Consider the following 13675-nt stretch of genomic DNA (forward strand, 5'->3'; position numbering starts at 1 on the left):
GAAAAGAATGAAGCAAGTTAGTTACCGTGTTTTTAAAAGAAAAGGTTAAAAAAATATTAAAAAGAAATACAGCTCATCACGCGTTTCAATGCTCTGCATCCGTTTCAAATATACAACACAAAAATTTAAAGATAGAATAACAGGAAAATCATATTTATTCTCCCACAGAATATACTGCTTTCAGCACAGTACATTTCAGACCAAAAGATTAAGCAAATGCAAGAATTGTGCTTGTATGGAAATATTGTCTTGGGCTGTTATCAAAGTGAATGTTTGAATCAGATTCCTCTCTTTCCAGGCTACTGTAGCAAACCAACTTAGATAAAACGTCTCTGAAATTCTCCGCCTCCCCTTAAAACACCTATAATAACCAGAACTATAAAACCTCACACAGCTAAAGCAAATGTGGTATAGCATAGACAGATAAAATAGTTAGTCTTGAACAGCACATGATCTTGATTGTTCAACCTGTCACCCTGTCAAACCAGAACACATCCACATCAGCATGCAGAAATTCATTATGTGCTACAGTGTATAATTATTCAGCCTATGGAAATGAAGTGCAGCAGGAGAGAGTTTCTATATGATGAAGATTTTGACAGTAAAAATATAGCATTTGTATAACTTAAAAAAGTTTATGAAAAAAAAAGTCTTCAAGTGAAGGGCATTTACTTATAAATCCTACCTTTCCTCCTGTTTACAAGTTTCAAACTGATACAGCCCCATTAACACCAACAAATTTTTCCTCGACTTATTGCTATAATTGAAGAATGACATCCAAGACAAATATCCAATTTTTATACGTATTTTTGTGGATTTTGTTTGATATACATTTTACAAATGTGTCTCAAAGTTTTAATGTACCATCTCTTCCATGATATTGAATTGATATGATACTTTATCTTAGAAAAATACATTTTTAGTAACCTACTGATAGCCATTCATCCACGTTCTGTGAAGCACGTATGTAGGGGGGATGCTTTTCTATTTGGCAATTCTTTCAGCAAAATGCTCCCTAAAGTCTCAGCAACAAGTCAATACAAAATACAATTAAAATTTTACTAGCAACATTCTCATGTTACTGACTCGTTATAAAGTCAAGCTAATTACAAATAAAAACCCATGCCCTATAAATAAACTTTTTCTAGTCTTACCCGATTTAGATATTTCCAGTTATGATACCGTCAAAACCAAATCTTTGAAAGTTCAGCATACTATAAAGTTAAGAAACATTTGTATTTTCCACTTACACAATATGTACATTAAAAATTCTAACATACCATATTGTATTTTGCACTGAATTGTTTTACAGCATATATACAATTTTTAACTTTAGAAATTCAGTTACGCTGACATCAAAACAAAGTATGTTTTATGGAATAAATAAAAAACTTCTTAGGTGCTGCCTTATTCTAAAGCTAACATAGAAGTATGGTATTGAAAAAAACAACATTTAGCTCACTCATATCCTAATATCCTATGAAACCACAAACATCTCAATATGTGTACATACATATATACATATTTGTGTATATATACACACACACATTGAAATGTTTTTTTTTAAATACATATTTATAGATACACTCTAAGTCAGGACAACTCACAGTCATTTTAAAACGTAGTTCATAGTATTGGATTATTTTGAGGTGCTCTTTTTTAATTTTCTTATCAGAAAGAAAAGGAAATCATTCTTAGATTGGCATTTGGGATCCAGATTAAAAAAAAATATTACTAACAAATTGATAAATATAAGAAATGTTCAGATTTTTGTTAAAAATATATATATTTATGGGGCTTCTTTTTGATTGTTTTGTTTGTTGTGGGTTGTTCATTTTTTTGTTGTTTGTTTTTTGTTTTTTTAATTAACACTCCACAAATGCAAAGTTGTAAAAAAATGGAATCATCCATAAAAACTCTATAAATAAACTGCAAACCTTTTATGGCACGGCACAGCTTTCATGATTACAGTTTTGTGCCTTGCTGTGGAAAGCATTTACCTGACTCCACTGATTTAGGACATACTAACAGCTTCTTTGAGTGATTTTGACAACTGTGCTTTGCCAGAACTTTGACCAAGTTAGTCATAAGCAGTTATGTAAGTTTGAGAGAAGAATCTAAAGCCATAAGAAGGTATGAAAATGAGCTCTCACAACCACGTATGTGACTGCAGAGTAACCAAAATATTTAATTTTAGGGAAGAACTGTGGCACATGTAATGTGCTACATATGCAACATATGAAAATCCATGTCACTGTAACGTGGCTAGGATTACTCTAAAGAAAAAAAAGTATTTAATTCAGCCTCAAAATTAAGGAGGAATGTTCTACATGCAAAAAAGAAAAGATTTTCTAAATAAGAAATTTCTACTTTTCTCAGTTGATACCACAAAAGTTCACTTGTTACACTACTAACAGCTTTGGTCATTCAACAAAATTACCTGTCTAGTCAGAGGAAAGATAAAGAATGATCTCCTTCTCAACACCCATCCACTAACATCTTGTCTATGAATTTTTTGTACTTAGCCATACAAACAACATACAAATTACGATTCCTTCTGGAAAATCTTGGATTTGCTGGATTAATGTATTATACGTTTGTCTGCTTATGATATAAATAAAAATAACCTTTTCTAAATATCTATTTTTAGAAAGATCAGATTGTGTGTTTTAAGTGGTAACTCTTAAATTGTTTTAGTATAGCAATATAATGCTAATAGCCTTTCAAATACAAACTCTGCCTGGGTAAGTACTTCACATACTAAGGTGAAATACAGGTTATCTTTTATAAGACCTAGGACATCTTTTAAAAGTATACATGTATTTAAAAAAAAGACAGTAGACACAATCTATTTCATAATAAGATATCACAGAAAACATTATATTCCAATCAAATTTTAACATAACAAATACATCCGTATGCATTTTGCTTAAAACTAAGTAAAATTCTGCTCTTCCTGAAATGAGCGGCAATATTTGCATTATTTTGAGATATTAAATTGTAATGCTCCTGTATTTGTGATGATTTAAAATGCTGTTTTAAAATACAAAAGATTACTTTAAAAGGCAAAACATAATTAGGATTTTATTTTATTTTTAAGGTTATATTAATCTTGTTATCAGTTTGCAATTCTCCATCTGTTTCCTGCATTCACTTGATTTCCCCTGGTTTACATATTGGAATACAAACTCCTTAAGGCCAACATTGGTTGTGTTGTATACTAATACAGTATCCAACATATTAGGCCACAGCACTTTAGGTGCCAGTACAAATGAAAAAGTGCAAATATAAAATATATATATTTCTGCTGAAGCTGAAAATCCATAAGGTCACCAAGTTATAAGGTATAAAATTATAGAACAAAATTCTATCTATCAGGTCTCAACTCCTGTCATATAAACAGAAACTGTAAAAGCAAAGATTATCTATTTGGTTTTGCTACCTGCATCACCACTCTTTTTTAAAGCACTTAAATCCCTGTCTATCAGGGAAATTGGACAGTGCTCTTTTACAGGTAAGTTCAGAAAGTGATTTGGATGCAGAAGTGAGAAATCTAACTACTACCCAACGTAAGTGCTCTAACCTATCCAATAAAGGTATCTATAACTACTCAGGAAGGTTAGGCTTCCAGGTTTGGGTATACGTGCTGCAAAAAGGAGAGCATCTAAAGCAATTATAAAAATAAGCTTAAGAACACATACGCAACTTAATTTTTTTCTATTCCTATAGTATTTTAAATGGAAGGAACTCAATATTTAATTCACGCAGAACAGACTTTATAAAAAGTAAGGACTGCAATTATGATGTTTGCTTACTCACACAGCAAATTGCTTCCACAGGCATCATCCTATCTGTGTTAGCATAAGCAAGTTCAAACTCAGGCTCAGTGAATATACAACTACTTCTTCCCTGAAAAGTAATCCAACTATAATAAAAATAAAGGAAGCAAAGTTATCTCACTGTGTGTATTTTCACTAATACATTATCATGCCTTTAAAAGCCTTGAAAAACTTGCAACAGTCCAAGAAGCTGTGGTGCTTAGGGGCTCAAACCAGAGAGTAGCTTGTTGCCCTCATTTCCCAATGAAATCGCTCAGCACTTGTGGAATCTCAGCCATTATGTCCAGAGGACACAATTCAAATCGCTTTAATTTAGCATTAGTGGCTCATATTCACCCTTGCATGCTGCAAAATCCTAGAGTCCTAAACTCTGTACCAGCTAATTCCCTAATCCTTCTCCATTTACTGACAACCCAGTTGCATAATCCCATGCTGCACTCACCTATCATGTCAGCATTATCTAAAAGTCCTCTGTTGTACCAAACTGCAAGCCCTGGCACAGTTCTGGGAGCTGAAGAGCATCTACTGTGGAATGCCAGATGTCTGGTGATTATGCTGTGCCACTTCTCATCCCACCCTTATGCTGCAAAGAGATAATCTGCACTGGGCAGCTATGAGTATAGATTAACACACACAAAATATCTTCATAGGAACCATGACCAAATCTGCACTGCTACGCACACTAACGCCGCATGTCCTGTCTCCCACGTACTCGTTCCTACAGCTCTTATGTAGAAATCTCCAACTACCTATGTCAAGGTTAATAACCCTTTCATTTTCTATTACCTGATTTCCTTGCCCTCCTTCTTCTCTGATGACATGTGCTCTGGTTATATTCTCACAGTCTTTGAAGGTGAGGGGTATGCCAATCACAAACTAGCACCGTATGTGTGATCCAGCTAATACATAGTATTTACATGGAAAAAGCATTGGGATGTTGAAATACATGCTGTCAAAATAGCAAGAATTACCACTTAATGCGGCTATTTAAACTTAAAGCCATGGGTTTGGCCCTCTTATCCACAGTTACTCTAAACGGTAAATAAAGATTCACATGGTGGTATGACACATGTCTGCATTAAATTATACTAGAAAAGAAAAAGTCTCACTGATTATACGAAATAGAATCAAAACTGGGAGAAAACAGAGCAAACAATTTGACAGCAGAAGCATTTAACTGCATCACCCCCTGCTTATTCCACCTCACAGAATTGTTTCTGAAGAGACTACACAAAGATTAATGAACCAAGGAGCTTTTTCATGCGTTATTCAGCTTTCCTTTTTTCCTCTTTTATTTTTACAAGTTTAATTATAACTTATGCCATGAATCTTCTGTAACAGTTTCTTTTTTCCCTTCTATTAAATCTTTCAACCCAGTGTAACGTTATTTTATGATCTTCTAACTGAGAAACATCTTTAAAAAATATATTCCACCTAATATGACAAATTAATTCTAATCAGGCACAATTCTACATTTTAGTCTCTCTAAGGCAAATACTTTTTATCCCCTTAAAACTGTATTCGAATTACAATATTCCATTTTACCTTTTTTCTGTCTCCATTGCTCATCAATTACTTCAAACTCTTTAAAAATCTATCTGGGCTCTGGATTCTATACCTATGAAAATTTCATGCTATTTTAGCTGCTTATTTGACTACAGACTTGGAATTGAAAGCGCAGGTTTCTGTAGAGACCAGACAATGAAGACTAAGACCCATCTATTATTTTTCTATGAAGCAGGATAAACAGATTGCTACAGTAAGCTTGGATTGATGGGAGTAGTCCCATGCTATTCATCCTTAATGAAGAGGAATTATGATGAAAATCTAGGAGAAATTCAGGGTCAACAAAAGATATAATAGAAGTCTACTGGAATCAACTTAAGAAAACTCGGTATATTACAGGCAAGATGATGCCTGCATTCACTTAGAATTTACAGCTATGCTCTATTGTATCAGGAAACTTTTGGAAAGTCCTTGGCTACATACACAGCACCAATCGTAAGATGAAGGCAGGAAAGCTACCAAAAGATCATGAATTATCCTACGTGTAAGGCAGGCAAAACCACTACACTAATCTGGCAAAGGCATCTGTCCACACCAGTCTTGGGCTCAGCCACTAACGGTAGGTTTACACAGCAAATCTCTAGTGACCGCACATACAAACACTCAAAGTCAGCAGAATGTCTCTCAGTAATTTCAATAGCTCTGGATTGGGTTCCATGTGTACATACAGTGAAATATGAACTTACTTTTCCAGAGATGTCATGCACTGGACAAATTCCTAGTTTCTCAGTCCAAAAGCACACATCTTTTTAGAATAAATACTTAGAAGGAACATAGACACCTTCTTCGTGGTCCGTTTCATATTTACTCACAAAAATAAGCAAATACCCACGAAAGAACAGTTCTTTGTAAATATAACTAGATCATAATGTAGATAATGTAAATAATCAGGGAAGATGAAGACTAATTTATGACCTAGTTTTATGTTTAAATTCTGTAAATGCCATTCCGGTTCAAATTCTCTGGTTTTATCAAAGGAATGGAAATATCCCATGAATGAGTTCAATTGGATTATAAGAAGAGACTAGCTCATACTTTGTTCCTCAATATAATGCACTTTTTTTATTTATTTTTTTTTTTCTAGTCACATTTGTGTTCTGGAGATTTTCTTTTCATCACAAGCAGCACATACCATTCATTTATTTTACTTGCAATTATTTCAAGATTAATGTCATTTTGCTATTTCTCTATGTTGCTACTTTGTGGTATTTCTGCCCTCATAACTACTGCTTCTTTCAAGTCAATTAAAAGTTAAACTGACCCACTGAAAAATACAATATTGCAAGTAAGAGGTTCTTCTCAAGTTAAAATCACACTAGATTATTATAAATGCAATAAATTTAAATGACAGTCCAAACAGATATTCTAAAACATTGATTTGTATCTGCCAGTACGTTGCAGCACAAGCTGGGGCTGATTTCCACTCTACTGTTTATCTCAGGTGCTTATTTTATTCCAATTCTCAAATCTCTCAGCTGAAGCTGTGTTTCTCAAGGACATTATTTCATTTTAGTCCTAAAAATTATCACGCAACAGAAACTTAACTTTGGCTTAAATGCTTGGGAATAATTTATATCTGAAATCATGAGGCTTAGAACCTTTGAAGCAAGCTGGAGGAAAATTTAGCAAAGGAAAGAATATGTAAGGTTTGGGGTTTTTTTTCCTTACAAATTACTGCTTTAGCTAAATCTAGACCATTTTTTGATCATTATTTTATATTAAATCTTGATTCTTTGGGGAACTGCAAAAAGTACCACCCACTTCTTTTAGTTATTACCTAATTACATCTCTGCCCACTTTAAAGTACGAACATTAAGATTTTTCTTTCATGTTTTTAACTAAAGACGTAATTTGGAATGCAAACCTCACAGTAAGAAATTTGCAAATCATGTTTTGACAAATAAAAATATTCTCTGTTCTCTACTTTAGTTGCCATTCTGTCAGTGTGTGCGTAGGCTCTAACCTAAAAACAGAAAGGCTTCTTCTCTCCAAAGTAGTTTCTGCTAAATGTGTGCACATACAAGTTGTATATGAACAGAGAATAATTATTAAAACGGTGTGGGCTATACATGTGGTTAATTTTTTATGAGATTATCTAGTTCTGAACGCATATGCACACAGAAAAGTCTATGAGTAGTTTCATGACTATCCCTATGAAAGCATGATTCAAAGTGTGGAAACTGAAGAAATCAAGTCCTCCATGAATTCTCTATGATACATAGTTTTAATAACATAGAGAAGAAACTTAAATTTCGTAGTTTTTTTCTGTGCAGCATAAAACTAACATCCCATATTTTATGTATTAATGTAATTTTCAAATTACGTTTGCAGAAAAGTACCATGTATTTTGAGTAGCTGTATTATATTTTTCATTTTTTTTATAATTAAATGAAGAAAAAATGCGCTGGTTGCATATTGAATTATACAAGAGCAAAAAATCACAGATTTGAACTCAACTGCGTGAGTATGTAATATACATAGAAAATCAAGCATCTATACTGATTGTGCCATTTTTCAGATGAAACTTAGAAAGACAGAAAGCAGAAATTCTACCTGCTTTGGCCAGTGAAGTCTGAATGACACTTTCAGTGACAGTAAAATGTTATACCTATTCTCTAGCTAAATTCACAATAGTTCCCCCTCCTCCTATCTAAAACCCCTCAATTTTTAATTTTCCTTGTCTAATTTGTTGCACAGTGTTCTATGAATACCTGCCAACATTCCACAGAGTCAAGGATGGGTTTCACAAAGGCACGAATATTTACAGTACTACAAGTATAGTAATTTTGAATGCTTCTGACTAAAAAACACCATGTAATTATAATGCAACTTCATTACTGGAATTACTGAAAAGACAATTAAAAAAAAAACAAACTAGAAAAAAGGAAATAGTGTACATTATTTTAAATACAAATATGCCTTACTGATGGTATCTGGAACACTCACACTGCTTTGCATTAGACAGGATCCTAATTTATAAACTCCATCCAAAGTGAACTGATCTTCCTGACAGAAATGGGAGTAAAGGTAGTGTATCCCTTTCTTATGCTTTCCCAGTCACAAAAATGCTCAATGTTACTCCGGTTCCTCACGGCTACTAACTTATTATTTAAGGAAGCACTGCACTGGTTGCTTCCCTGAAAAATCTTCAGACAAAAGAAGATAAGTATATAAACGACAATGACATTTCTGCACTTCAAGAGTATCCTTAAAAGGCTGCATTCTTTACCTCTACAGGTACTCCTCAGTAGCAGATCAGTCAGAAGATAATGATATACTATGATATACTATATTTTAATTATATACTATATTTTAACTAGAAACCTTATACTTGATTAAAGCAATTACTGGCAGAAATCCTATGACTGAATCATACAGGAGATGTGATAAGATGTTAATAGCAAATATTGGATGATCTACAAGCACAGACACTTAGGCTTCTCTTGGATATCAAGGTCCACAGCCATTAAAAAAAACCCCTCAGTCTCCTTGAAGTTAATGGAAAATGGGTTCCTTAGAGTGTTCTGAAATATGCCTTTGACTGCAGTAGAATTTTTCAAGATCAATAGGCAATGCTAACATTACAGGATCTAGTCAACAGTGCCAAATTTTCAGCATCAACTTTGGTAAATACGGCTATAATACACAATGATGTGTTTCTAAAACAAATTAATGCAGAAAATGATACGGTATAGTTGTATCACTTGATTAATTTGACGTTACTGTGTCAGTGATACTTTTCATTGAAGCTGACCAGAACTTGAAAGCACAGAAAGCTAAAACCCAGGATGTTAGAAATAAAATGAGTTATTCATCCTCTGATATTGCTGGCTAGATTACAATATTATTTTAATAACATAATAAACGTCATCCAAATTAATTTAGGATTTAAATCCAAATTTAAAATCAACATCACGTTTCAGCATTCCAGGTAAGAATGCTCAAAATCTATCTTCCAAAACTAAATTTTAAAATGAACCTATAGGACTGACGAGACAAAAGGACACTAGCATTTCTACTTTGTTTTCAGATTATCTTTGCCACAGTTGATTACTGCAAGATATGTAGCACATTTATTAAGCATTTATTTGGCAATTGAGAACAAAATTTAAGTTCTCAAGTCTATACCATCTGCTGGAGTCCTCTCTTTTCAAAGTTGTGGAAATAAGGTGTTCCAGCAGAATCATTTAAAGTCAATGGTATACAAAAGAAGGATCGGCCATGACCATTAAAGACTTCCCTTCTTGCCTCAAAGCTTCTCAAGGTCTTTTTGTGGGAGATCAAAAGAGAAAAAGTTTGATGACCAGCAATAGGAACCATATGGTTACTCCAATCAACGGGTTTACCATTTCCAAAGGATGAAGCTTAAGTGCTCAGGAGACATGACCGTTGTTAGTCCCCTTCTCAAAATACATTGTCAATTTCAATATTTTAATATATCTATGCTCATAAATATCCACCAATTTTTCTATCACAGCTATCATATTCTGATCATTTTAAGTGAGAAGCTGCGGGACTGAAAAAAATGGTAGAGAATTAAGGAAGGAGGTAAAAGAAAGTGTAGCTAGTTTTGACCTACAAATTGAAACACCTTGTTATTCTAGTCTGAGAAATGAGGCAGAATCCAGAAATATAAGACAGCACAGAAACAATACAGTAAATATCAGAAGGATACATAAATTAACATAAAAAATCAAATTTATATTTCAGAAGAATTATAAATCACCTTTCAGCATTTACTAAACAGTTGTCATATACAAATATGGCAATTTTTTAGTCATTTTCAGTGTTAGATATAGTGATAAATTCTGCTAAACACAATTTGGTTTTGATGGCCCATTTAGATTTTAATGACTGCAGTTTATTACAGTTACTAGAAGATTTTAGAACAACAAGCCAGTTGTTTCTTCTGATCCTTGCTTGGACTTTGTATAGACATAGATTATATATATATATATGAATATATACATATACACACACACACTTATATCTACTGCTTACTCTTAGCAATAATGTAAGTATATAGCCATTTATCAGTTGTTTTTCTAACAATTAAAAAGAACCTTACATTAACATGATTTTTTTTCCCCCACACTGAAGTGTTCCATAAACTCAACTTTTAGCTGATCACAATGACTATTTCTTTGATTAAAAGGATACTTTTAGGAATTTAGTAAGGCTATTCTTACAGTAACTGCTTAATAGCTGTGAAATGGAATCCTGTAGAGTAGGAAGACAGTCTGTGATAAAAAAATAGAGACCAGGATGGGATGGATGGACAAGAAGGAGGAAGATAACTACTGAGAAACAGATTAGAGACAAATTAATATAACCCAAGTGCAATACACCACACCACCACTGCTAGAAAAGCATGTGGCAAAGAAAGATTCAGTCAGTCGATGCTGTTAAAATATAAAGGAAGTGTTTGGTATCACTGATGCACCTCAATCTCATCAGTATTTAACTGGACATCATATTAGATTCGCTTGTTGAGAAAAAAAAGAGGGGCTTATATGTTTTGGTGCCTGAAACTTCAATTATTTATGAAGCAATTCAATTTCTGCCCTGTAAAATAAAAAACCCTACATAATTACACTGGGACATCACTCAGCATTTATCTAAGTGCACTTTTCCTTTACTGTACTCAGATAATATCTTTTTTTTTAACAGTTACATAAAGAAAATATTAACATCTCTTTATTAGCATCTATAATACGGCAGGTATAAATTTAGACACAGATGACTCATGAAACAACCCACACTTCTATGGATGAACACTGGTTAGTGGAAGGACTTCATCTCCCAGTATATGAGGTGGCTCACTAGCAAGGAAAACTCTTACTGGTACAGTGTTTGACATCTAGAACTACATTTTCAATTAAGCAGGACATTTGTTTCAAAAGAACTGAACTTAGGGACAGAAGGACAGAGCTAGTAATGGGAAAAGAAATGTAGTTTCTTTTCCAGGCATTCTCAGAACTCTAGAAATACTATTTTCTATGAAACAAGAAATTAATGAAAATTTTTAGAAATGCATACTTAAAATTAAGATGCCTAGATCCTTACATAGGCATCTTAATCCAAAAATCATGCTTGAATATTCAGCAAATCTAACAGCCAAACCAGTATTTAGAGGATTAAAAAAAAACCTTTAAATTCAAGCACTTATTTAAGAAACTCCTAGTGATAATATTATTTGCCAATTTTTAATTACAAATGCACACTGATGTTGTTCTTGAATAAACCCTTAATAATCTTGTAACGAAGGATTTGTGAATCACTGATCAGGGACTTACTCTTTCTCACCAAAGTCCATTATGCAAATTACTCTAACATGGAAAAAGAAGAGTGGAAGGTCCCTTGTCGGTTCTAGGCACTAAATTGTAATGACAACTTGTTTTTCTAAGAGCAATATAAACACAAATTTTCTCATTTATTCTTTACTTGATGTACTGAAAATGAGTCTTCCTTCAGATATAAACACGTAATAAGATGGTAGAACCAAATAGTTTTTAAAAGGAGGAACCTTTTAAAACACAGCATCTAGCTAGGCACAGAATGTAAAAAAAAAAGACAAAAAAGCCCAAACACCAGAAAAACTCTCCAAACCACCACCACCACCAAAACCAAAAATGACCAAGAAAAGGAACATCCTTCTTACCATTTCCACTGACATAAGATTTGATGCAAAATCTTAGGGAAGTGTAAATACATGCTGCAAATCACAAACAACCCAAATATATCCCTGCTCTAAAACTTTTTAATATACACCTATATACACACACATTTCTGTACTATACGTATGTACTTTTCTATTTGACTCTAAAATATTCGGTCGCTTTTAAGGAGAAACAGTCGCGTTGCATTCAGTATCTAGCCAACAACTGCAGCTCACTCAAAGTACAGAAGTTACTTATTCAGCAGTGCCCCTTTAAATCATTTGTTCATAATTTAACTGATTTTAAAAACAATAAGAAAAAAACCAAAGCAAATGAGTCCATGTGGAAGACATGTACATATTCCTACTCTATACAGACTCAAGGAATGAAGCCATTCCTTTCCCCTAAGCCTATCGCGTCTTAGAATCTCACAGCTGCAGTCATGTCAGGAATGAGCGTGCTTATGAATAAAACCAAATGAAAGCTCTCCATATTACAAAATTAAGGAATAAAACCTCACTATGTTACAGAATTATTTCAAAAGATTCTTCAATCTTTCTTTGAAACTGAACTTCTGTTCTTAACAATATTAAGTAATTTAAATTACGTATCTTTTGTATAAGAGAGACCTTTTATAGTCAGTCTATTTTTAGTTACAAACACAGATAAAAGACAGCAAAAGAGCATTTCAAATGGTACATCTTGACCTAAGCTGGCACCAGATTTGCAGACATTCTTTACTTGCAGATCACAAAATTGTAAGGTACAATGAAAGATAAAGCTTTTAATATCAACTGATATACATAAGGTAAACACAGTAGAATGATATATCACTCGCTGCATTTATAACTATAAGGAATGTGGCAAACAGCAACCAATAAAGATGACAGAAAACGAATGTACTGTGTCTAAATGAATACCTTTTGAGTTTTCATGACCATAAAATAAAATGAAATAATAATGAACATTAACATCCCCTTCTACACTATTTTTAATTAAAATCCTAGAGTAGTTCTTCTTTTCACAGCAAAAGAAGAAAGACGTGTGAATTAAAATCTTTGTGGTATGCCTGAGCTCAGTAAAAATAAGAGCATATTTATTCATGTTCTGACCTACAGATTGTGCTGTATGGTTTCAAAGTATTTTTCACTAGAAGAATGGTGAAAAATGACAAGAAATTTAGCTAATGCAAAACCTATGTGAACTATCTGGATTAATGGTATCAAGGGCTATGGCTACTCTGCATCTCTGGCTTTGCAAAAGACGACCAGCAGCAAATGCTTGATCCTCCCTGTATTGTCTGTTGCTTAGCTATTAAAAAGAATTTTGTATAACAAGAAGTACTCAATGAAATTCTCAGGGAGAATATCTCATAGACATCATCTGAGAATTGTTTTCAAATGAGTGAGTAAGTTTTATCTTTAACTATCTATTTAGGTCATACAAAACAGTAATTACCAGAAACTTTTATTAGGAAAGACAGTTTCACTAATGAGTGGACGTCTTCAAACTTATTAAGCACTACTATAGGACTCCACAGCCCTCCAATGCTAATAGGGTCTTCAGACAAACCAATTCAAAACCTTATTCGCAGAGCCTGACATTACATCC

The 13675-nt window shown here is 33.3% G+C and overlaps 1 protein-coding gene across 4 annotated transcripts in view; it reads right to left on the minus strand.

The window, feature by feature from the left end:
- NOVA1 (NOVA alternative splicing regulator 1) overlaps window positions 1-13675 on the minus strand; it is a 146692-nt gene that overhangs the window by 7268 nt on the left and 125749 nt on the right. The gene's annotated exons all lie outside the window — the stretch shown is intronic.

The sequence above is a fragment of the Cuculus canorus genome, chromosome 5, assembly GCF_017976375.1.
Source record: "Cuculus canorus isolate bCucCan1 chromosome 5, bCucCan1.pri, whole genome shotgun sequence".
NCBI classification, from domain to species: Eukaryota; Metazoa; Chordata; class Aves; order Cuculiformes; family Cuculidae; genus Cuculus; species Cuculus canorus.